Below are 26,263 nucleotides of genomic sequence, written 5' to 3'. Positions count from 1 at the left end.
TTTTATTTATCTGTTGGTTTTTTTAAACATTCATAAAAGGCATTGTCATGTGCACCGCCAATTATAGCTTAAACTCTCGCAAATGCGATACCTACGGCCTTGCAGATGCTTTTTCCCTGTGTAAGGTGGTCCACCATCTTCCTTGCAAATTCTTGTTCCCTGTGCAAGGTGGTCCACCATCTTGCTTACGCCCATCAGCCTTCTGGTCTGTCATCGAGGGAATGATTGAAGGCGCGTGCAGGCGTCGCGCGCCGTGCGTCCCCGGGGGGTGCGCGTGAGTCGCCGTTGACGCTGCTGAACGACGCCTCTCTCGTGTCTCGCGCTTCTTTCGCAGATCCCGCTCTGGGCGCCGTGTAGAAGGGTCGTTCCAGGCTGTGACGGATTTTATGTTCTCTTTCTCATTAGAGCTCCATAACAAGTACAAAACACGGCATTGTTATTATTGCCTGTTGTAACTCGCTTTTTTTCCTCGTCTGGTGGGATGCAGGCTTCGCACAGGGCCTGAGGTGAGTGTTGGGCCTTTTTTCCCCTTTAGGAGGTGCGTTCAACGCACGTTTTCGTCTCTGACCTGAGATATACTTGGGAGGCTGACGGTGTGGAAATGTTTATTTTTTAACAATGCATTTTAGCAGAGTTTGGAATCTGGTGAGATAAGGAATGCCTCTTTCCCTGAGGAAAATGCAAGCCATTTGTCCACGCTTTAAGTTTCTGCAAACGACAGGGCTAAGGTACTTAAATAAAAACTTTATTTTTTATTTTTTATAAAACCGTCTGTATTGATTTCTATTATGGCAGTGCTGTGGGAAGCAACCTCGTCTTTATCAAACACTTTACCCAATGCCTTGATCATACCAAATATGCCAACAGAACCGATTCAGACGGGAGACTTTAAAGACAAAATTGGCCTTTTTCTGGCCCTCTCCCGGCTGAAATGTAATTTCCTTCAATAGACGTCTGTGGGGGAAATACAATCTCCCGATTTTTTTTTTTTTTTACATCTCCCACTTTACTCTTCTAAAACGTTGGCGTATATGTCATGCATGCAATTGTTTCGAAACCGTAAAGAGGGAGATAGTGAAAAAAGTGGTGGAATATATTATACCCCTTATTTGCATGTTGCTGGGTCTAAACTAAGGTGGCATGGTGTGCAAAATGGCAATGGTCTGGAATGCGGGCCCTAGTAAGTACTACACTATTTTTATACTTCAGCACTGAAACGGAGCCAATTTCACCTGGGAAACAGCGCAAATAAATGCTGTTTTTGGTTTTAAAAATTTGGAGTCTCAAGCCTAAATTGGGTCTGTTGGCATGTATGCTTTGCCACGTAGGTTATCCCGCAGTACACATGCAGATATTTTTTTTAACATACATTTTGTTATTTAAAAACAAAAAGTGGTTTAGGTGCTGGTAAAGCTAAAGTGAAGTTAAGGGGATTTTAGGGTTTGACGTTTAAGTATTTGACAAGGGATTTAAGGGTGATTTTTGAGTTTAGGGGCCGATAGAGATAAGCGGGTTTACAAACGGGTAGAGGTAAAGGGAGGGAAGGGCAATTTTGAAGCACAGTGGTTGGAGAGGTAGAGGGAGTTAAGAGTAATTATAGGATTGGGCAGAGAGAAAGGGAGGTAAGGGTAATTTTAGGTGTTAGGGATGGGCAGCTGTAAAGGGAGAGCAGGGTGCATTTGGGGTTGGGTAGGTTTAAATGGGAGTAAATGTGAATTTAGGATTCAGTGATGGTAGGTCATGGAGGGAGGGACGGGGGATTTTAGAGATTGGGGTGGGTATAGGGAAGGGTGCTAAGGGTAATATTAGAATAATTTTAGGGTGGTTAAAGAGGGCAAGGGTACTTTTACGGTTTAAGGGTCGATAGAGGTAAAGGGGGGGGTAAAAAAAACAAGCATTTACAATGCAACGGTTTCGCCTTTGGAAAAGTTAGAGCTATTGGCAATGTAAATGACAATGGCATTTATTTATCTGTTTTCAAAACCAACACATAAATACAAATTTTGTCATTTACAATGCCAATAGCTCAAACTTTTCCAAAGGCGAAACCGTTGCATTGTAAATGCTTGTTATTCAAAGTGCCCACTATCAGAGGAAAACCAATGAGTGACCTTTTTTTTCTCTCATCTGGCTTATAGAAACTTGTATTCCAGAAATCTCCTATCATGAATTCCAGTCCTCTCAGAGGAGGTGTAACCTTTGCAATATCAATAAAATTAAAATTGTTAAACCGGGTAATATAATTGCGCATATGTACAGGTTTGCAGCACTGAAAGAAAAATAAATGGCATTGTCATTTTCATTGCCATTAGCTTAATCTCGGCAGTCACTCTGCACTCCCTAGCACTCACTAGTCACTCTGCACTCATTGCACTCAACGATGAAGGGCAACATTATTGCTATAAAAGGACCACTGACCGAATTAATTGAAGATACTGTTTAGAGTAAGATTTAGAAAAACGCAAAAGCAAGCATTGGCAAAGGCAATATGTCTGGCATTAGGATTTTTTTTTTGCAAGCATATGCAATTGACATTAAAAGAGTAAAAAAAAGTAATACAATTTAAAAATACCACCATCTAAATGTGGTATATAGTTTTTCAAAAAGAACATTTTAATAATAAACCACTGCAAGAGTAAAAAAGAAAAAAAAAGTGAAATGAGAGCAGAGATTGGATTGGCCTGACCAGCAAAGGCACCGAAGTAGAGCACTTTTAGGCACATGTGAAAAAGCAAAAAGCCTATATATATATATATATATAGATAGATAGTTGTACATTAGGTCAGAGTTTCCAGAGAAAGATCAGTTTTTGTTTTGCATCAGTGATGTGATTGATTGATGGTGTATTTTTAGATGTCTCAGTGACGTCATTTACATGTCACGAGAGATGTAATAGAAGGTCATAAGCAGTGAATTGTTGGGGTGCAAGTTATACTTAGGTCAGTGAGTAGAAATGGTGAATGTCGTCTTCAAAACATTACAAGACCGAACTATAATGTTGCTTTAGCCTTTAGTTTTTTTTCAGCGAACATGACTTAATATATATGCTGCACAACGAATTGCTATTGCACTCTGTACTTCAAATTACTTTCATGTATCATACACATCCGCAGCTGTCCAAGGGTCCGTGCCATGTTAAATGCACACCGGAACACTTGCCATAGTACATGCACTGGGTGCATTTGGCTCTGCATCTGCACTATAAACATGCCAAGCATTGTAGAGCATTACAAACAAACCTAGCCTTGTACAATCATCAGAGACGCACATGGGACATCACCTGGACCATGCACACCCTAAGCTGCAGGAGCACAAAAGAAATACATGGCACTGAACGAGAACCACAGAATGAACTAGTACTGCACAATCATCAGAAAAGCAACTTAAACTGCAAGTGCACAAGTTGGATCCCTCCTGCAAATGTCCCATGTGCAGCAAATACACCACTGGTGTAACCAGTGCTACAGATGCACAACGCATGCAGCTAGAACACCACTCATGGGCAGAATCAAATATAGACCACTCGTGAGAAAGCACTACACTCGCAATAATCATGCACTTACCATTGCAAACGTCAGTTGCAGTGTACCATTGCAGTAGGACACTACTCACATACTGTTTACATTACATATCCGAGAAATGCACCAAGCGTTGAACATGGACCAATTCTCCTTCCTTTACTATACACACACACCTCGTACCCCCTGCAGCTGCATAAGCACCATAATGCACCAGGGATGCACATGCTCCACTCAGACACCAGATGCTAAATAAGTTATATTCATCACTGGACTCTGTACATGCTCCATTCATACAGCCACGCCATTCAAACTTCCAGTGCAGCTCATGTACCTGAGGCTGCACAAATAAATCACATTAAGTTGCACATGCGTACATAGGAAGTACTTCTGCAAGAAGCACTGCATCAATATCACTCACACCACAGTGCTGCGGTCACCATTCATGTCCCTATATTTCGCACGGGCATCATTCATGCACACCTTGTGCTACAAGCATATCTCAGTGCGGAACACGCCTCACACATACCCAGTACTACACGTGCAGCAGACAGCACACGTATCACACACACCCCGTGCTTGAGTTGTGCATGAAGAACCTAAACACGCAATTGTGCACATATATTCATATTACACTCGCACTTCTTGTAAACCCACTTCTGTACAACACTATCCTATACATGTCCCAGAACCCTACTAAGGGCCGAATATGGACCACGTATATACCCACTGGTTCACACACATATACCAAAACACAATACACTACAAATGTACAGTTCACACACAGTGTTCTGTTCTGCACATACTACGTATGGTCCAATGTCTCGCATGCAAATCCAGATGCTCCGCACCAGCAACTCAAGCACACATGTTACACAGACACACACCCTCCTAGGACCGTAAATCGTAAAGTAGTTGCTGGTACAACTGGTTCGTTGCTGGTACAACTGGTTCGTTAGTTAATCTAACACTATCCATGCAGTATTCTTCCAAGAAGCACTGAACATGAACGAATGTTCCACCTGGCATTGCGTATATACCAATCCTGCTCTCACATGCTTCAAATGCATTTCATTTATCGGCAACACTCATACTGCCCGTGCTGCAGACAAACCCACACATCGCAGACCCTACTCATCCTCGTTCTGCGGGCCACAGTGCAGCACATGAACCAGTCTCTTGCAACTCATGCGACGGGTACTACTGCCCATACATCAGACACTACATGCACCGCTCACTGCACCGCTCACAACCAGCAGTGGAGATCCAATCCAAACTCACAAATGTAACGTGCCTATGCTGCACGTATACTTCTCATGCGCCCCGTAATAGACGTGCACTCTAAACGTGATACTGAGTGCTGGACAAATGACACCTCGACATGCCATGCACTACACATACTTTCATGTATACTATGGTACTATAATCCAAGAACTACAGATGCACCACTTATATATCCAATGACAACGATAGCGCATGCACTCCGTGGTACATATACATTCAATTCTTTGTACACCCAGAACTGCAGCAAGCGCTGAACATGGGCCACATATGCATGCACCGGGGAAGCGCGCCACATACACCACTCATGCAGTTACGGTTGCATGCACAACTGTTCATGCCCTCTTGGCTGGCAACCCACCACAGTTGTACCAGTGCATGTTCATTCGGCAAACCATGTGCAGAGCATAAAGCAAACATTCACCAGCCACTACACGTGCAAGTCTGCTAGATCCAGTGCTGCGCACATATCCTCACAGAGGATAAATGCACGTAGTGCTACACGTGCACCACGCATACACCTATACTGGTATGCAAGTCTCTGCACAGCACTGAGAGAGTCAGCAGGAACATCAGAGGAATGATGACGTTATGTGTTAAATTGATGTACCCCTGCCCACTAGTTTGATTAAGAGGGTCCTATTCATTCAAACTACTGCTTGGCAAACAGATGCAAGAAACAAATACTTCCTCAGCCTGGGAAACATGCGTCCCACCTACACGTTACTTCTCTACACCCGCGCTCTGGAGTACAATCCGTGAAACTTGCAGAATAGCAGCACTCGCAATGTGTTTAAGTAATCCTACAAACACGGGATTCAATGTGGCTCCAGGACTGCTACGCGAGGGATACTTAGAATGAGTTATCCACAGCAATTGTATGGGAGATTCAAAGAGACCCTTTGAAAGAAGCTATGTGCAACTTGCGGTGGAATCCCCAAAGCCCCACTCCCGACCATTACCATGCCCTCGCATCGCTTACCGCACAACCTCTCCTGTCCATTTGCAACCAGCTCGTCTTCGCTGCACTGGGGCCTGCCATAAACCTCTGCTGTCAATGACATAAAAGAGAGACTATTCTAAACTGAGACGACTAGCCAATCATCGACAGGAGAACATCAGCCATCTTGGAAAGGAGACGTTTAACCGGACGGTCGGCAAAAATCACCAAGAATAGTCAGTAACATTAGGCGAAAATAAGCATTTTGGAAAAACGTAGCCAATATAACTCATACATTGAGACGGTAAATTGAAAATGCAAATATAGATGTAATTAAAGAAAAATGTATACACTACAGAAAACATTTGATTCAGTTTTAAGATAGTCGGCAAATAAATTGTTTTAGCTAAACACCTTCATGGTGTGAGTCGCGGAGTCTAGGATACATTCCTTTCTAAGATGCTGTTATAGGAAGTGGCGCCTACCCAATAATACATGGCAGCCGGGGAATTCATGTTGTTAGGCACGGGGAGATTAAGCATCGACGGCGGGTGCCGGCAATGCCGGACCAGATTCGGGCAGCAAGCACCACTCACTCCTGTAGGGATTCGGGGGCGTGCTCTCCCCTTCCCATTGGCTGGAAGGTAAAATTCCAGCCAATGGGAAGAGGAGAGGGCGTGACTTAAAAAAAGACCCGGAAACGCCCCCGAATCGCGTCTAGGCGGGCCCTCAACTCAGTGACGCTCCTCTCCCCCAATGGCTGGCCAGCATTTACGAGGCCAGCCAATTGAGAAGAGGGGCGTGTTAAGGCCCCCTACTAACAACAAAAGATTTCGGCTCCGCCCACCCACTGCTTACGCAGTGGGACGGTAGCCGAAACCTAAAAAGGGGGAGGGGATTTGAGGGATTCTCCCAAAAATGATATGGATTGTAACAGAAAGAAATGCAAAGGAATGGATTCATTTACAAACAGAAAATCGTGTGTTGGAATGTAGATGAAAGGAAATCAAAATTTGATTGTTCCTGTTTCGCATTTGTAAAACTTTATCAAAAATGTATTCATTTGCTTTTTGAAGTTCGTTATCAGTGGGTCCAGGCCTCGAAAGAGCAGGTCTGGTGACTTGAAAAATCTACTTGCCCATACTGTAATGCGCTTGACCCGTAAACTGGTGTCAAATTCTTTGATCTTAGGCAAATATTTTATTTACAGTCACCTTTGTCTTCATTATTACATATGAGAGTACCTTCAAATATGTAAGTTCAGCATGTCTGCTGCACAAAAAACTCTTGTTTGATGTAGTAAATTAAACATTTGCCTTTTTGTATAATAAAAATCCAGCCCACATACAGGGTATACATGATCTCTTGCCTCTTAGTTTGGTATTAACATTGTCATCAGGGTGGGGGCAGTAATGTCTCAGTTCATGTTGAAAAAAACTCTCACTTTTAATAAATATATTACTAAAGTATGACGTGGTACTAGTCCTTTGGTGGCAGCATATTTTCCATTGTAATAGCCACAGACCTTCCCACTCCATGCAGTTTTACGGTTGAAACTATGGTATACAAAGTATAATGTGTGGATATCGGATTTCAGCTCATGATTATCATTTTCACATCTCCCAGTAAAGGGCTGTGATTTGTTTTGATCCTGTTAAAACCTTTATTTCCATCATACTTGATTGCAAAAGTGCTTTTCCAATTACTGAAATATATTTTGAAATATTTGTACAGTTACAAGCGATTCAAATGTGTTTTAGAAAAAAATCCAGACATCCTTCAGCCTTAAATTTTATACTCCCTGTACTCCTGCATTATTGTTAGACCGTTCACTCCAAAAATATCCTCTACCTTTGCAGTTAGAAAGAAAGGTAAATCCCAATATCCAGAATAAAGAAGCAGCAATTTGAAAAGAAGACATAGGATGACATTTGACCTCTGTCTTTAATTGCACAGCATATCTGACAAAATAAAATCAAGATTTAAAGGCATATGTATTGCGATTCACTCTCTGAATGGACAGAGCACCTATTCTTTGCCAGCTGTAGCTCTCTCACAAGACCGTATCTTTATGCCCTAAAAATAGCTCGCCCTGATAAAATCTGATTTTTCATAGCAAGTGAGATTTCTTGAGGCCATTCGTGAACACAAAAGATGGTTAGAAAAACACAATAAGGGAATCTAATCTCCAGGCCTTGAAAAATCTATTCACCCATTTCCCATACAAGATTTTTTCAGGTAGAGCAATTTATAGGATCTACGCGTCAATTCTGGCCGTGTCCATTCTGGCGAGTGAACTTAAACTGGAAAGGAGCATTTGAAATGTTCATTCAGAAAATGAATGAGCAATAAAGACGCCTTTATATCTTGGTTTTATCTGGACACAATTGCTTTCTGTTCAAGGACAGAGGTCAAATGTCAGTTTGTTTTTTTAGTAATTGCTGCCTATTTTATCCTAGAAATGTGTTTACTTTTCTTTCTTTTATTACAGTTAGAGGTTTTTGCAAAATGATCTACCTGACAATCATTGTGAAACAAAAGGCTGTAAAATATCAGTTTTTTTCTCTAACACACAACATTTAAACAGCTTGTAAATGAATAGTAGATACATTTCAAAATATATCCGTGGTGGACCTAGCATTTTATTCCCAAATGTTTTGCCTCCCTCCTATTTTTTCAGACCTGGGCACTTTACCACTGCTGATCAGTGCTAAAGTGCATATGTCTTGTGTCTAAATTGTATTGGTGATTGGTTTATCCATGATTTGCATATTTAATTTGACTGTGCACTTTATAGTGCACTGTGTGGGCTCAGGGCCTGTATAATCAAATGCTACTAAGGGGCCTGCAGCACTGTGCGCCACCCACATCAGTATCTCTGCAACCATGTCTCAGATCTGTCACTGCAGTATTTGTGGAGTTTTAAACAGCTCTCTAACTTTCCCATTTGCTACATGTAAGGCACCCCTAAGGTAGGGCCAATATAGCAGACCACATGGGCAGGGTACAGTGTATTTAAAAGGTAGGACGTGTACTGGTGTGTTTTACATGTCCTGATAGTCAAATAGTGCCAGTTTCGTTTTTCTCTATTGCAAGGACTATCTCTCCCATAGATTATCATTAGAGCTGCCTACTAACATTTTACAGGTTTATCAATTGAGAAGAGACAGAGATTTGGAGTTCTGGGTTCCCTGAATCAAAAGTTAAGAACACATATTCTGTGAAGGTGGTTTTTAATTTGTGTGTTTGGAAATGCCACTTTTAGTAAGTAAGCATTTTCTTGCTTTACTATCCTGTGCCCCTGCCTGCTGTGGAATTCACGTCTGGTCACATTTGGGCTGTTTGTGCATTCCCTCTAGCCAACCACACAAAAGAGAGCTGGGGTGTGCCCTGCATATCCCGATGGTCCATCACCAGGCTGATGGGCCTCACTGAGCTAGAGTGGTGGGTGGAGTTGTCACTGACACCTGAATAGGGCTCTGCCTGTCCTCGCTCAAAGCTGTCTCAACCCCTTTGTAGTGTGTCTGGAGCCAGGTCAGGGCAAGGCAGAATGTGCGCACTACAAAGACTATCCTTTGAAGTATGTCTACTTCAAAGGCAGAAAGGGGTACGAATATTGGACATGTGACCCCACATTTTACTAAGGAGATTCTGCCAAGGCGGGAAGCTGCCTCTCTGCTTGTTGCTGTGTTGTGCTGACCTGCGGCTTGCTGCTTCTGTCTTGGACAGTGGAAGGACTGGACTTTGCTTTCTTCGTCTTGTTTGCCAAGGTTCTCCAAGGGCTTGTATGTGCTTGCCTCCTGTTGAAAGTCTGAGGGATATCAAAGATGTCATCCACATCTTTTTGCCAGCACTGGGACTCTTCTGCTGCGAGTCCTGCATTGCCAAATGGTGTTTTAACCAGTCCTGGGCCCTCAGAACTGAGTGGTTGTGCTGTAATTACAAGAAATACAAAAGGGGATGATGGACAGAGCGTTTGAACAAATCAAACACTCACCCCCAGTCAACTGATCTGGGTTTAATCCATCACCATTCTTTAGTTCACTCAGCCACACCAGTTCAGACATGGCCATATGCAAATCAGTCTGACCCTGTGCCTTATGGGAACAGTCCAGCCCGAACTGCCAAGCCATGTCTTCCCTGGACCGGAAACAAGCATCTTGGGACTGGTTTCGGATTCATAATCCTCATCAGCCAGGCTATCTTGAATCCAGTGGCCAAGTGAACAAGGGACTCACATCTGAGTATACCCTGCTACACTTAGGGCGAACAAAGCAATACAAAAGGGGATGATGGACGGAGTGTTTGAACAAATCAAACACTCACCCCCAGTCAACTGATCTGGGTTTAATCCATCACCATTCTTTAGTTCACTCAGCCACCCCAGTTCAGACATGGCCATATGCAAATCAGTCTGACCCTGTGCCTTATGGGAACAGTCCAGCCCGAACTGCCAAGCCATGTCTTCCCTGGACCGGAAACAAGCATCCTGGGACCGGTTTCGGATTCCTAATCCTCATCAGCCAGGCTATCTTGAATCCAGTGGCCAAGTGAACAAGGGACTCACGTCTGAGTATACCCTGCCACACTTAGGGCGAACAAAGCGATACAAAAGGGGATGATGGCCGGAGTGTTTGAACAAATCAAACACTCACCCCCAGTCAACTGATCTGGGTTTAATCCATCACCATTCTTTAGTTCACTCAGCCACCCCAGTTCAGACATGGCCATATGCAAATCAGTCTGACCCTGTGCCTTATGGGAACAGTCCAGCCCGAACTGCCAAGCCATGTCTTCCCTGGACCGGAAACAAGCATCCTGGGACCGGTTTTGGATTCATAATCCTCATCAGCCAGGCTATCTTGAATCCAGTGGCCAAGTGAACAAGGGACTCACGTCTGAGTATACCCTGCCACACTTAGGGCGAACAAAGCGATACAAAAGGGGATGATGGACGGAGCGTTTGAACAAATCAAACACTCACCCCCAGTCAACTGATTTGGGTTTAATCCATCACCATTCTTTAGTTCACTCAGCCACCCCAGTTCAGACATGGCCATATGCAAATCAGTCTGACCCTGTGCCTTATGGGAACAGTCCAACCCGAACTGCCAAGCCATGTCTTCCCTGGACCGGAAACAAGCATCCTGGGTCCGGTTTCGGATTCATAATCCTCATCAGCCAGGCTATCTTGAATCCAGTGGCCAAGTGAACAAGGGACTCACGTCTGAGTATACCCTGCCACACTTAGGGCGAACAAAGCGATACAAAAGGGGATGATGGACGGAGCGTTTGAACAAATCAAACACTCACCCCCAGTCAACTGATCTGGGTTTAATCCATCACCATTCTTTAGTTCACTCAGCCACCCCAGTTCAGACATGGCCATATGCAAATCAGTCTGACCCTGTGCCTAATGGGAACAGTCCAGCCCGAACTGCCAAGCCATGTCTTCCCTGGACCGGAAACAAGCATCCTGGGACCGGTTTCGGATTCATAATCCTCATCAGCCAGGCTATCTTGAATCCAGTGGCCAAGTGAACAAGGGACTCACGTTTGAGTATACCCTGCCACATTTAGGGCGAACAAAGCGATACAAAAGGGGGTGATGGACGGAGTGTTTGAACAAATCAAACACTCACCCCCAGGATGCTTGTTTCCGGTCCAGGGAAGACATGGCTTGGCAGTTCGGGCTGGACTGTTCCCATAAGGCACAGGGTCAGACTGATTTGCATATAGCCATGTCTGAACTGGGGTGGCTGAGTGAACTAAAGAATGGTGATGGATTAAACCCAGATCAGTTGACTGGGGGTGAGTGTTTGATTTGTTCAAACGCTCCGTCCATCATCCCCTTTTGTATCTCTTTGTTCGCCCTAAGTGTGGCAGGGTATACTCAGACGTGAGTCCCTTGTTCACTTGGCCACTGGATTCAAGATAGCCTGGCTGATGAGGATTATGAATCCGAAACCGGTCCCAGGATGCTTGTTTCCGGTCCAGGGAAGACATGGCTTGGCAGTTCGGGCTGGACTGTTCCCATATGGCACAGGGTCAGACTGATTTGCATATAGCCATGTCTGAACTGGGGTGGCTGAGTGAACTAAAGAATGGTGATGGATTAAACCCAGATCAGTTGACTGGGGGTGAGTGTTTGATTTGTTCAAACGCTCCGTCCATCATCCCCTTTTGTATCGCGTAATTACAAGAAAAGCAGCCCCAATCCCGTCACTAATGCGTTGCCTGCACCAAAGCCATTGTCAACGCTTGTGAGAAGTACAACTCATCGCAGCCCGACCTCGCAGACGATGCTTCACACTGGCATCTAAGCCACAGTCTGAACTGTATTTGTGGGCACTGCTCGTGACAAGCACGACGCATTGCCCCGTTTCAATTTGCAGCCCCTGGTTTGCTGATGACCGCACCATCGACTCCCTACTTTGTCCAACAACGCCGCTACATGCACTGTGGCTGAGGGCACTGCTCGTGAAGAACACAACTTAATCTCCCCGTCTCGCATCTCAGCCCAGGGTCTATCGACAACCGTGCTTCATCGACCTCATGCCGCTGCCTGCTCCAAAGCCGTGGTCACCACTCGTGAGGAGCACAATGCATTGACCGTTAAATCACAGCCTTGACACCTGCCCAAGCCAGCGCTCCTGAAATGGACATCACAGAGATCGAGCGGCAGTACTTGTGACGCCAGGGTCTCACCAACGTCCGGAACCGGCGCCCGCCGATGCCGGTGAGGCCTCATCTTCAGGTCTCATCGCAAGGCTCCAGATGCCTCTTCATTTCCAGAGATAGTGTTTTGCGGTTTTTCTCGATGCCGCACAACTGAACGGTTGGATTTGTGTTGTTCATGACGACGGGATAGACCCATTTGGCGCTTTCGACTTCAAGGAACTGTATTTTGTTTTATTCAGATAAAGGTTATCTATTTTTCTAAACCGGTGTGATGTCCATTTGTAGTGTTTTCACTGTGTTACTGTGTGTGTTTTGTATAAATGCTTTACACATTGCCTCTGAGATGAGCCTTACTGCTAGTGGTGAGCAGGGGTTAGAAGCTGTGCAATCCCCTTACCCTGATTGGAATAAGGGTCCATACTGGGACATGGACATGGTGCAAACCACTGCCAACTAGACACTCCCATTTCCAACAGTGAGGAATTACGAAAGCACATTTATTTTGTAATTCAGAAGTGTGATGCAATCAAAGATTTAAATATGAGCAAAACCAATAAGAACAGTACTTGGTGATGTTCAAATGACAAATATTTGCGGAAACTCGATTTCTAGTAGACATTGTTTGTATATTATAGTTTTATCAGTAGGTAGCATGTTGATGAGACATTTTGTGGCCATTCAATGGAAAATCTGCTCTTTGCAAATGAGTGGGCAATCACTTAATGATTTAGGTATGTTTATATTAAATGTGATAGTTTTTAAACCTGATTTGAGAAACATTCCTGCCCACTCCCTGATGGCAATGCTGTTCATAAACTAAGAGACAAGTCAGTGGTCATGTGTATCCTGTATGTGGCTATATTTGTATTATATATGAAACGCATGTTTTGTTTATTAAATCAAACAAAAGTGTGTTTTGTACTACAGACATGCTGAACTCGCATGTTTGAAGGTGCTCTCATATGTGATAAAGAAGAAAATGGCAGCTCTTTGAATTTAAATATTTGCCAAGGATCACATAATTTGAAACTAGTTTGGGCTGAAGAGCATTATAATTAGGCCAAGTCAATTATTTAAGTCACTACACCTGCAGGTCAAGTAACATTTTATGATGTTTTAGGCCTGATCTTCCTTTTAACTTGCATTGAACCGTAGAAAGCTTGAAGAAGTGGGACAAAGGCAAAATGTAGGTGTTTTTGGAGTTTGAAATTTTGAAACTTGTGCCTAAGACACAGATGTTAGCCTGTATGCAGATAACTCATTGAAAGCCAATTATTCATCATTGTCTTAATCAGTGCTATTCGTGTGATGAAAAATGGGAGTGGTCTCTAACGCAGGCATTGCCAAAGAAGCGTACTTTGAGATCCTTTCCTAGAGGCGTGACCTGAGTAAGAGTAATTAAAGGTGTGGCACAGGGCATATAAACTAAAATCCTGTGCATCATACAGCGTGGCACCTGACCAGTACTTGGCTGCCTGTCCGTGGGTTTGTCTGTTGCATTCAAACATGTCACAACAGAAAACACATAATTATTACAAGCCAATCCTGTTGGCTTTACTAGTGCTTTTTTTTAGGTCTCTGCCTTATCAAGCACAAAGGTTCAAGGTTCAAGTTGCTTTGTCCTCCCCAATGTCAAACAAGCATTGGCATAACCAATAGGTCTCGTTACTTTTTAAAGACACACAAAGGCTACCCCCCTCCCAAATATCCTGCTTTAAATTTCATCACTCTGCACCCTCACACACACTGCACCCTCTCACACTCTGCACCCCTGTTTGTTTACCGCACTCATTATTACTTCACTTATATCCCTCGTTTTTTAACAATAACAAATTACACACAATTGAAAACACCTATCTGCAGTTTTCACTGTTATTTATCACAAAAATTTCCTGTATTTTTTACGGACATAAACTAGAACTATTACACAATACAGTCACCAAACAAAGAAACAAACTGCTACATTCCTTATAAAAAAAAAAGACCATTCAGGCATAAACATGCATTTTACTGTGCCACAACACACACACTGAGCCGGCCACACACACTGCGCCCTCACACTACTTTAGGCTACACACACTGCGCCCTCACACTACTTTAGGCCACACACATTGCGCCCTCACACTACTTTAGGCCACACACTGCGCCCTCACACACTCTGCACCCTCACACACTCTGCACCCTCACACACTCAGTGCCACATATTTATATGCTACAGAATTACACTGCGCTCAACACAACATACACTCCAAATACCACTCGGTGCCACATAATTACACGCCTCATAATTACACTGCACTCAATGCAACATACACTCTAAATGCCACTCAGTGCCACATTACACACCACATAAGTACACTGCACTCAATGCAACATACACTCCAATTACCACTCAGTGGCACATAATTACACACCACATAATTACACTCTACTGAATGCAATACACACTCCACACAATACCTCCCAGTGCCACATAATTATATGCAACATAATTACACTGCACTCAATGCAACATTCACTCCAAACAATACCACTCGGTGCCACATAATTACACGCCACATAATTACACTATCTATCTGTCTGTCTGTCTATCTCACTCTGTCTATCCATCTATCACCCTCACTCTGTCTATCCATCTTTCGCCCTCACTCTGTCTATCATCTATCGCCCTCACTCTGTCTATCCATCTATCGCCCTCACTCTGTCTATCCATCTATCGCCCTCACTCTGTCTATCCATCTATCGCCCTCACTCTGTCTATCCATTTATCGCCCTCACTCTGTCTATCCATCTATCGCCCTCACTCTGTCTATCCATCTATCGCCCTCACTTTGTCTATCCATCTATCGCCCTCACTCTGTCTATCCATCTATCGCCCTCCTCTTTTTATCGCCCCTCATCCTATCTATCGCCCCTCACTCTATCGCCCCTCACTCTATCGCCCCTCACTCTATCTATCTATCGCCCCCCCTATCTATCGCCCCCCTCTATCTATCGCCCTCCCTCTATCTATCACATCACCACAGCATCACTCAGCATCACCACAGCATCACTCGGGGCACCACAACATCACTATGCGCCACCACAACATCAGTATGCGCCACCACAACATCGCTCGTCGCCACCACAACATCACTCGTTGCCACCACAACATCACTCGTCGCCACCACAACATCAATCTGTGCAACCATTCAACAATTGGTTCAAATATGTTCTCAATGTTTCAAGCTTTATTACAAATGTCACAAAAAGATGTTAATATTTCACTTCTGTTCTTGGATTTTCCTCACAATAAAATACACTGAACATAACCTTCACAAAAGTTATTTACAAAAGTTTAAGCTATTGCCATTATAAATTACAATAACCTTTATTTAAGTATTAATTATTAAAAAAAAAATTAAAAGCCATTGATATTTGTAATATCAATACATCTAAGTCACGTAAATACAACACATATTGCATTACAAATGCTATAGGTGTCACATTTGCGAAAGTTATAACTATTGGCATTGTAAATGACAAAGCTATTAATTTCGCTATTTTCAAAACCAACACATAAATAAAAAAACTCATTTACAATACCAATAGTTATAACTTTCGCAAATGCGAGACCTATTGCATTGCAAATGCTTGTTAGCTGTAGAGATGGTTAGCAGTAAAGGAACATATGGGTTATTTTAGGGTTCAGGGATGGAAAGGGTAATGTTAGGGTGAAAACTATTTTGTATGGAATATTTAGAATTTAAAACGTTTATTTTCTGGAAATATGAGACTGAATTCTAAGTCAGGACTGGAGGTGAGGATTATGCTTTACTTTCTCCACTTTTATTGAACTGCAGCCATTTCAAAACTTAAACTCAACAACTACAATTCCCATGAGGCTATGGGAATAGAAACCGAGTTAAACAGAACAGTCTCTCTATCCCAGCCAATAAGGCGTTGGCAAACCAGATTGTAGGCCATCATCACTAGCCATTCCTCTCCTTTCTTCGCTGCTCGCAGCCAGAGATAAGTGGTATCTTTCTCTCATGCCTGGTATTGCTAAATGGTTTTTTTCCTTATGTAACCTTGCGGTGCAGTATGCCAATATTTAATTGACTCTTGTTGTCCTGTCGTATATATTTTGCCAACTGCTTTCACTCAGTATTGTTTACCTATGTTTTATCATTTTAGTAACAACCACTGCACAACTGTAATTTATTGTGGCTGCGGGAGAGTTTTTCGCCTCTTTGCGGCCACTGATAGCTGTTGCAGCTCTGCTGTGTGGTCCTCCCACCCATAGAGGGCTTCTGCTTGGTGTCTTTCGACGGCGGCGCACTCTCCACGTTACGCTTATATCTCAGGAAATGGAGTCGCGCCACGGTTGGAGCCTTGTCCATCTGGAGTGATGCCCGATCAGGGTCTGTACCACCGTCTGTGTTAGATGCTCCCCTAGGAGGGAGTCTGCATTGCTGAGCAGGCTCTAGCTTGCAGGCACGTCCCCCAGTCTTTGTGACCCTGAATATTGTGCAACAAGGGTGCGAGGTCCCTGGGCTCCTGCCCTATTGAAACGAGGCTTGCCCCACTTTGAAGCATGGCTGACACCCAGCCCTTAATAACTAGCACTCTCTCTCTTCAGTGCCTTCTGCCCCAATATATTCTAGTGCGCTTATACTTACAAGGTAGGGCGCGGTGGCCATCCCCAAGAATAGACTCCTTCAATGACACCCAGGGGGAGGATGACCACCTGAGCGGACTCCCTTGGAATGATTTTTATGATTCTGTTGATGCATCAATTTATAGGGCAGTTTTAGAGGCCATGGCCTTTCTCGCCAAATGGCGCAAACCTGTGAAAAGATGATACGATCCACTCTGGGCCCGCTACTACAAATCTGCCCCTACAACCCCTAGACTCGAACCCGCTGCCAGCGAAGCGCCCCGCAAGGCGGGAGTAGAACTAGCATTCGCTAGGCTCAAGCTGGCGTTCTTGTCCAGTGGACCTGCTGCCATGGTTGACTGCCATAGGAACACTGATGACAACGCGGGACACTCGCAACCCTGGCTTCCTTCCTCCCATCCCCCACGCCCCCTGCCCCCATTTACCTGATGACAATGGGCTATGCTCTGACATGTTGGACCCAGATGAGATTCTTCACCGAGGTCTTCCAAATTGGCCCAGTCCGAGAAGGTCGCACAGTGTGGCGGGCTGCATTTGGAAGCCTCTGGAGAACAAATACCGAAACTGTCTGAGGGCTGAGTGTCCCCTCCCCTTTCCCTAGAAGGTAAGGTGGTGCTAACACCTGACATTGACCCAGGAATGGCCACCTTACTGCAGAACTTCATGAAGGACTCTAAAAAAGGGATAGATAGGTTCTGGCGGGCCTTCAAGGGCAAGCTGCTAGACACCATGGGCCCACTAATGAAGATACTCAACATGGCAGAAGAGGCCAGGTAATTGGGCTCTCGTTTCACCTGATACCCTTTCGGCCTGGGCGCAATGTACCATTGTCTTCCTCAGCAATGCAAACTGCGCGTTGACCGAGAGACGTTGGTCCCTGCTCATTAAGGTGGACCTCAAACTTGGGGGTCTGGCCGACTCCGAAGCAGACCCTATTGCGCAAGAGGGCCTCTTTGGGGAACCTTTTATCAAGGAATTGGGGAGGTTTGTGAATACCTCAACCTCACTGGAATGAATCCGAAACCGGTCCCAGGATGCTTGTTTCCGGTCCAGGGAAGACTTGGCTTGGCAGTTCGGGCTGGACTGTTCCCATGAGGCACAGGGTCAGACTGATTTGCATATAGCCATGTCTGAACTGGGGTGGCTGAGTGAACTAAAGAATGGTGATGGATTAAACCCAGATCAGTTGACTGGGGGTGAGTGTTTGATTTGTTCAAACGCTCCGTCCATCATCCCCTTTTGTATCGCTTTGTTCGCCCTAAGTGTGGCAGGGTATGCTCAGACGTGAGTCCCTTGTTCACTTGGCCACTGGATTCAAGATAGCCTGGCTGATGAGGATTATGAATCCGAAACCGGTCCCAGGATGCTTGTTTCCGGTCCAGGTAAGACATGGCTTGGCAGTTCGGGCTGGACTGTTCCCATGAGGCACAGGGTCAGACTGATTTGCATATAGCCATGTCTGAACTGGGGTGGCTGAGTGAACTAAAGAATGGTGATGGATTAAACCCAGATCAGTTGACTGGGGGTGAGTGTTTGATTTGTTCAAACGCTCAGTCCATCATCCCCTTTTGTAGGGCAAGTTGCTGGACACCATGGGCCCACTAATGAAGATACTCAACATGGCAGAAGAGGCCAGGTAATTGGGCTCTTGTTTCACCTGATACTTTTTCGGCCTGGGCGCAATGTGCCATTGTCTTCCTCAGCAATGCAAACTGCGCGTTGACCGAGAGACGTTGGTCCCTGCTCATTTAGGTGGACCTCAAACTTGGGGGTCTGGCTGACTCCGAAGCAGACCCTATTGCGCAGGAGGGCCTCTTTGGGGAACCTTTTATCAAGGAATAGGGGAGGTTTGTGAATACCTCAACCTCACTGGACAAAGCACAGGCCACTATTAAAGAAGTTTTCCACTCGAGTTTTCCACAGGGCCGGTTCAGGCAGGGGCCGCTCCACTTAACGCCATAATAACCAGTACAACTCCAGAGGACACGGCTCCCACCAAGGCCAGTATCAAGACCATGCCAGATTCCCATACTTCTCCCCCACCAGAGGGAGGCGAGGCAGAGGATCCAGAGCACTGGGGCCTCCAACAATGTTTCGGCGGTCCGGTACATCAACCACTTAAGGGGCACCCAATCAAAGGCTCTCTCCAACCTCGTGGCCAACTTCTGGCAATATTGCTTGGACCCCCAGATCTCAGTGATGGCGTAATACCTTGCGGGTCAGGGCAGTCAGGTAGTGGACTTTCAGTCCGGCCTCTTTCGGGAAGCGAGCCTATGGAAACTTCATGCGAGTGTAGTCTCGGACCTCCAGAAAATATAGGGTCCTTTTTCAGTGGATCTCTTCGCCTCCCAACTGGATCACTAATTACCCAGGTTCTTCAGTTGGAGACCGGATCCCTTGGTGTCGGCCACGGATGCATTCCTCCATGACTGTACAGGGGAGCAGGGTTATGCCCCCCCTCCTTGTTTACAGCCCTGCTTCAGTCCGGCACAAAAGCCCCACCCGCTCATCCTGCAAGGGTCACTAGACCTCATGGCGTGGCGGATTTAAGGGGGCGATGGTCAGTCCCAGGCCTTTACGGCGTGGTTGAGAAGTTCATGTCCAAGGCCTGGGGGACAGCAGTCAAACGCTATAAGTCTACCTGGAGAAGGTGGTCCTGTTGGTATCTGCAACGGGACCTCAATCCCATGGCAGCAGATGTGATCCTGGTCCTGAATTTTGTGGCCTTGCTGGCTGAGGAAGGTCTGGCCTACAGGTCTATTAATACCTTCACTCGGCTATATTTGCGCGACACTCAGTAGGGGAATACCCATTTGTTTGTCGGCTCCTGAGGGTGATCAGGCTGTCCCTGCCTCCGGAGCCCAGATATTCAGAGCTCTGGGATATGAACCGGGTACTCCACCTCCTCTCTTTCTCTCCTTTTCTCTTTCTCTCCTTTTCTCTCCTTTTCTCTTTCTCTCCTTTTCTCTTTCTCTCCTTTTCTCTTTCTCTCCTTCTCTCTTTCTCTCCGAACAGGTTCCTGTCCAGAAAGAGCTTTAGGTGAAACTAGCCATGCTTCTCTCCATGATCTCCTGTAGACTAATGTCAGATGTCAGAGCCCTGGACATCAGTGACCAGATTTTTTTTCTGCTTTGTGGGTGACTTTCACGATCCGTAGACTGACAAAATGTGGGACTAAGTCCATTTCGTATCCGGCCTTACTCGAGTCACCGAAATTGTACGTAGTGTTTTGCCTTAAGGCCTATGAAGTAATATCAGAGGAATTTTGCCTTCGGGCGAGTGTCAACTCTTAATTTCCTTGCGTAAGCCTCACAGATCGGTGTCTTCCTCCACAATAGTCCAGTGGGTTTGTTGGGTAATGCACAAAGCGGGTATCAACCTGAGGTTGTTTGCAGCCCACTCCACACGTGGGACGATGGCCTCGAAAGCCTTCTCATTAAGGGGCTCGATTGGAGGATATAATTAACACCTCCGATTGGTCTTCGGACTCCACATTCAAACGGTTTTACTTCAAACCCGTACTACAGATGGCCCACTTGGTGGTAAGTAAGTTTTAAACTAGCATATTCCTCTGCTCCGGTCCTGACATAGAATGACAAATTTCCTAGCTATTGTAAAGTTTCAATTCTATTAAAAACTCGGAGGAGAGGATTATCCCAAAAGTAAGTAACTAAGTTTGAGTTTCTTGTGTTGAGCTAATATTGCATGAATAAATGTTTGATTCACCGTTCAGGTTTAAACGTAAGCCATGAATGGGTCCTAAGAATGTCTTTTTTTGCAGGCATGGATGCAAATAAACAGGATTCATGAGTTGACGGCAATGGCTGATCTTGCGCAATGAAAGAGGAATGGCCAGTGATAAACTATGACCTGAGTTGCCAAAGCCTGGTTGGGTAGGATTGAGAGACTGTTCTGATGAACTCTAATGTTTGGTTCTATTCCCACTGCCTCTTGGGAATTGTAGTTGTTGAATTTAAGTTTTGAAACTGCTGCTGTGTATAATTGAAACTTTCTGTTGCGATGGCTAGGACATTTTTCATTAAATATCACTAATGTATGTGGGAGGGGTAGTTGCATTAGGAGTGTCTCAATCCTTCAAAACTCTTCTTTGCACCACTTTCTTCTGTATCTCTTAATGTGTTAGACACAGCCTTTTTCTTCCCCCATCTTTCTGAAATAATCTATATGAATATCTCACACTTTCCCACAGTTACAATTGCCATATTTGCAATAATCATTCAGTTAGATCTGTAGAGAGAACAGGGACTTTATGTTCATGTCGTCCTCACACCGATCTGATCCAATCAATCAATCACTGCATTTGTAAAGCACGCTACATACCCGAGAGGGTCTCAAGGCGCTGGGGAGGGGGGCCGCTACTGATGGAAGAGCCAGGTCTTGAGGAGTCTTCTGAAGGCCAGCAGGTCCTGGGTCTGTCGTAGGATGGTGGGGAGAGTGTTCCAGGTCTTGCCGGCGAGGTAGGAGAAGGATCTGCCGCCGGCGGTGGTTTCCCGGATGCGGGGGACTGTGGCGAGGACGAGGTTAGCTGAGCGGAGGCTTCGGGTAGGGGTGTGGAAGCTGAGTCGGTTGTTGAGGTAGGTGGGTCCGGTGTTGTGTAGTGCTTTGTGTGCGTGGATGAGGAGTTTGAAGGTGATCCTTTTGTTGACGGGGAGCCAGTGAAGGCCTCTCAGGTGGGGTGTGATGTAGCTGCGGCGGGGGACATCGAGGATGAGTCGGGCCGAGGCGTTCTGGATTCGTTGGAGTCGTCTCAGGAGCTTGTTGGTTGTTCCTGAGTAGAGGGCGTTCCCTTAGTCGAGTCTGTTGGTGACGAGGCCCTGGGTGAAGGTTTTTCTCGTGTTGAGGGGGATCCATTTGAAGATCCTGTGGAGCATGCGGAGGGTGTTGAAGCAGGACGCGGAGACGACGTTGACTTGCCTGGTCATGGAGAGAGTGGAGTCTAGGATGACCCCCAGGTTGCACGCGTGGTCCGTGGGTTCCGGGGCTGTGCCTAGCGATGTGGGCCACCAAGAGTCGTCCCAGGCTGATGGGGTGGGCCCGAGAATGAGGACCTCCGTCTTGTCTGAGTTCAGGTTCAGTCTGCTGTCCTTCATCCAGTCGGCTACGGCTTTCATTCCTCTGTGGAGGTTGGCTTTCATTCCTCTGTGGGGGTCTTCTGTGAGGGATATGATCAGCTGGATGTTGTCAGCGTAGGAGATGATGTTGAGGTTGTGTTGTCGTGCAACGCGGGCCAGAGGTGCCATGTAGATATTGAACAGCGTCGGGCTGAGGGAGGATCCCTGTGGGACGCCGCAGATGATCTCGGTGGTTTTGGAGCGGAAGGGTGGGAGGCGGACGCTCTGGGTTCTGCCGGAGAGGAAGGATGTGGAAGGATGAGGTCCAGGCCAGGGCCTTCTCTTGGATACCGGCGTCGTGGAGGCGTGCTGATAGGGTGCGGTGGCAGACCGTGTCAAAGGCTGATAGGTCCAGGAGGATGAGGGCGGCTGTTTCTCCTTTGTCCATCAGGGTGCTGATGTCGTCAGTGGCGGCGATGAGGGCGGTCTCGGTGCTGTGGTTGCTGCGAAAACCGGATTGGGAAGGGTCCAGGATGTTGTTGTCTTCGAGGTAGCGGGTCAGCGGTTTGTTGACTATCTTCTCCGTCACTTTTGCTGGGAATGGGAGCAGGGAGATGGGCCGGAAGTTCTTGAGGTCCTTGGGGTCCGCCTTGGGCTTTTTCAGAAAGGCGTTGATCTCGGCGTACTTCCAGCTTTCTGGGAAGGTTGCCGTCTTGAAGGAGCAGTTGATTATTTTCCGGAGGTGGGGCGCAATGGTTGTGTTGGCTTTGTTGAAGACGTGGTGAGGGAAGGGGTCCGATGGGGATCCGGAGTGGATGGAGTTCATGGTTTTGATGGTGTCTTCGTTGCTGACGCTGGACCAGACGGTCAGGCGACTGGTGCGGGTGGTAGTTGCAGGGGTGGCGGACTCGGTGGTGGGTGCGGGGGGGTCGGAGTTGAAGCTGTCGTGGATGTCGGTGATCTTGCTGTGGAAGAAGGTGGCCAGGGAGTCGCACAGGTCTTGTGATGGCGGGATGTCGTTGGTGTTGGAGCTGGGGTTGGAGAGTTCTTTCATGATGCTGAAGAGCTCTTTGGTGTTGTGTGCGTTGTTGTCTAGGCGGTCCTTGAAGGCGGTCTTCTTGGAGGTCCTGATGAGTTGGTGGTGTCTGCGGGTGACGCTCTTGAGGGCTGTGTGGTTGTCTGGTGTTCGGTCGTGGAGCCATTTCTTCTATAGCTTCCAACAGGTGTGCTTGGAGATCCGGAGGTCCTCGGTGAACCAGGCGGCTTTCTTGTTGGTGTGGTTGGTTGTGGGGGTCTTGAGAGGGGCGAGGGTGTTGGCGCAGTCGTTGATCCACTGTGTGAGGTTGGTCGCGGCGGTGTCTGGGTCGGTGGGGTCGGTGGGTGGTCTCAGGGCGAGGGCGGTGGTCAGTTGGTCCTCGGTGACCTTGCCCCAGCAGCGGCGTGGTAGCTGTTTGGTGCGGTGGTGAGTGGTGGGTTTCATGAAGGAGAAGTGGACGCATCTTTGGTCGGTCCAGTGGGGTTCGGTGGTGTTGTTGAAGGAGACGTGGGGGCTTGCGGAGAAGATAGGGTTGAGCGTGTGTCCAGCGGCGTGAGTAGGTGTCGTTACGAGCTGTTTGAGTCCGAGGTTGGCGGTCAGGGCGGTGGTGTTGGCGTTGTTGTTCTCGAGGTGGAAGTTCAGGTCCCCGAGGAGGATGTAGTCCGTGGAAGCGAGGGCGTGGGTGCTGATGAGGTCGGCGATGGTGTCGCTGAACTGTGGGCGTGGTCCGGGGGGTCTGTAGATGAGTGTTCCTCTGAGGGTGGTGTTGGGGTCGATGTGGATCTGGAAGTACATGTGCTCGGCGGTGGTGAGGGTGTCGTCGGTGTTTGTGGAGATTTTGATGGAGTCTTTGTGGATGATGGTGATTCCTCCTCCCACTCCGTTGGTGCGGTCTCTGCGGGAGATCTTGTAGCCTGGTGGGATGGCTATCACGATGTCTGGTGCTGAGGTGGCGTTCAGCCAGTTCTCCGTCAGGAAGGCGACGTCAGAGGCGGTAGAGTCTAGGAGGTCCCAGAGTTCGATGGCGTGCTTGCAAGCTGAGCGGGTGTTGAGGAGGATGCAGCGGAGGTGGTTGGGTTCTCTGGCTGGTGGTTTGGAGGGTTGGATGCTGGTGAATCTGCAGTTCCAGCAGGTGAAGGGCCCTTGGGTGCGCTTCGGGGTGACCCGGTAGCAGGGGTGGTCTCGTTCGGTGTTGAGTGCGTGGAGGGTGCTTGCGTCGTATTGCAGTCTGGCGTTGCAGGGGGTGCTGGGTCCAGGGGTTTTGGCTTTGGGCGCGGTCCAGACACGAACAGGCGCAGACGGGCTTGCCGCCCGCCGCGTGGCCGCTTCGCGGCCTCCATATGAGCGGCAGAGGGAGGGAGGAGCAGCTGGGAAGTGGGAGCGGGGTGGCCAATGGGAGTGAAGGGGGCGGGGGCTCAGCGGCGGGAGAAAAGCGGCGGAAAAAGACGGCGGGAGAAGCGGCAAGGGTCACGGAGGGAGGGGGGATAACAGAAGAAAAAGGGCACAAAGAAGGGTGAGAGCACAGGGGTACAGAAATAAAAAGGGAATAAATACAGTCGAGTAGGCAAAAACGGCAAAACGGAAGTGACAGGCAACACCGCACACAGCTGGGATGCAGGCGGCTGACACGGGTGTAGGCAGCGGGTCCAATCACACAGGGGGCTGCGTGTGGGTTGGGGCAAGCGACTTGCCTGGTGACAGGGTCAAAGGTCGCTCTCTACCACCGCCTCGCAGCCTCCATATGAGGGGCAGAGGGAGGGAGGAGCAGCTGGGAGGTGGGAGCGGGGCGGCCAATGGGAGTGAAGGGGGCGGGGCCGCGGGGGCTCAGCGGCGGGAGAAAAGCAGCAGGAAAAGATGGTGGGAGAAGCGGCAATGGTCACGGAGGGAGGGGGGATAACAGAAGAAAAAGGGCACAAAGAAGGGTGAGAGCACAGGAGTACAGAAATAAAAAGGGAATAAATACAGTCGAGTAGGCAAAAACGGCAAAATCGAGGTGACAGACAACACCGCACACAGCCGGGATGCAGGCGGCTGACACGGGTGTAGGCTGCGGGCAGCGGGTCCAATCACACAGGGGGCTGCGTGGCGGTTGGGGGGAGCGACCTGCCTGGTGACAGGGTCAAAGGTCCTGTGAGAAACTCCCACTGCCTTCATGCCTCCTTACTATCAGTCATTCACAACCTGAACGCACCCAGAAACCTAGCTGCAATTCATTTCAGAGTATGCACTAGACAAGTCATGTTACATGAAAAACAAGCATTTGCAATGCAGTCGGTCTTGCCTTTGTGGGACCTTATATGTATTTAACTATGCACCACATTAGCATGGGTGCTGAAACATCCACTGTTCTTTAACATGGAGGGAAAGTAAGCACCAAACTGTATGACACACCAGGTATGGGAACACAGAGAGAAATGGTGCCTTTCTGCAGGAAACAGTATAGACCAAAGCTCTGTTTTTAATATAAAATCAAGGCCTTCGGTGGTCATATCACTGAAAATACAAGATTTGACAAAAATATTGTGTACGGGTGCTCGTAGAAGACAATTTCTAAGGACTGGAATCTAGAGAATGCTAAAGTGATTCTGGTATTTTACTCACCCCTGCTGGTCGTTTTCTATCAAGAAAGTTAAATAGAAGCAGTTGTCAGAAAAATAAAAAAAGAATGTCCGTCCACAGAAAGTAATTCTGGTATTTTGCTCACCTATACTGGTCGTTTCCTATCAAGAAAGTTAAATAGAGGCAATTGAACAGAAAGCAGAAGCAGACCTATCCTAGGGCGGATCTCTAGAACCCACAAAGTACATACACATAGAAGTATATACTAAAGTATATACAAGAGATCTCGAATGCTCGACCTAAAAAGTCCTTCGTACACCGGAGGTAAATGACCCCTATTGTTAAAACTGATGTCCAATACCTCATGAATACCTTGGGACTATGTTTATTCAAGCCTTGTACTGTAACATACTTTCAACATATATCCATCACAAGTGCTTCAACGCCACGTCAGGGGTAGTAAAGCACTATATAAGTACCATTTACAATTGCTAATATTGTGCACCAGAAAAACAA

At 46.8% G+C, this 26,263-nt stretch overlaps 1 protein-coding gene across 2 annotated transcripts in view; it reads left to right on the top strand.

Moving 5' to 3' along the window:
* The first annotated feature begins 308 nt into the window (after positions 1-308).
* The window catches only part of LOC144797568 (beta-1,3-galactosyltransferase 5-like), a 252,891-nt gene continuing 226,936 nt past the window's right edge, over positions 309-26,263 (top strand). Inside the window, exons 1-2 of one of the 2 annotated variants that reach the window (XM_078668217.1) lie at positions 309-506; positions 20,862-20,973. The gene's annotated coding sequence lies outside the window, so the exon portion shown is untranslated. The remainder of the gene's footprint in view (positions 507-20,861; positions 20,974-26,263) is intronic. The other variant, XM_078668216.1, reaches the window with a different exon arrangement.

Source organism: Lissotriton helveticus, chromosome 12, assembly GCF_964261635.1.
Source record: "Lissotriton helveticus chromosome 12, aLisHel1.1, whole genome shotgun sequence".
Classification (NCBI taxonomy): Eukaryota; Metazoa; Chordata; class Amphibia; order Caudata; family Salamandridae; genus Lissotriton; species Lissotriton helveticus.
This window is presented reverse-complemented; position numbering and strand designations above follow the sequence as displayed.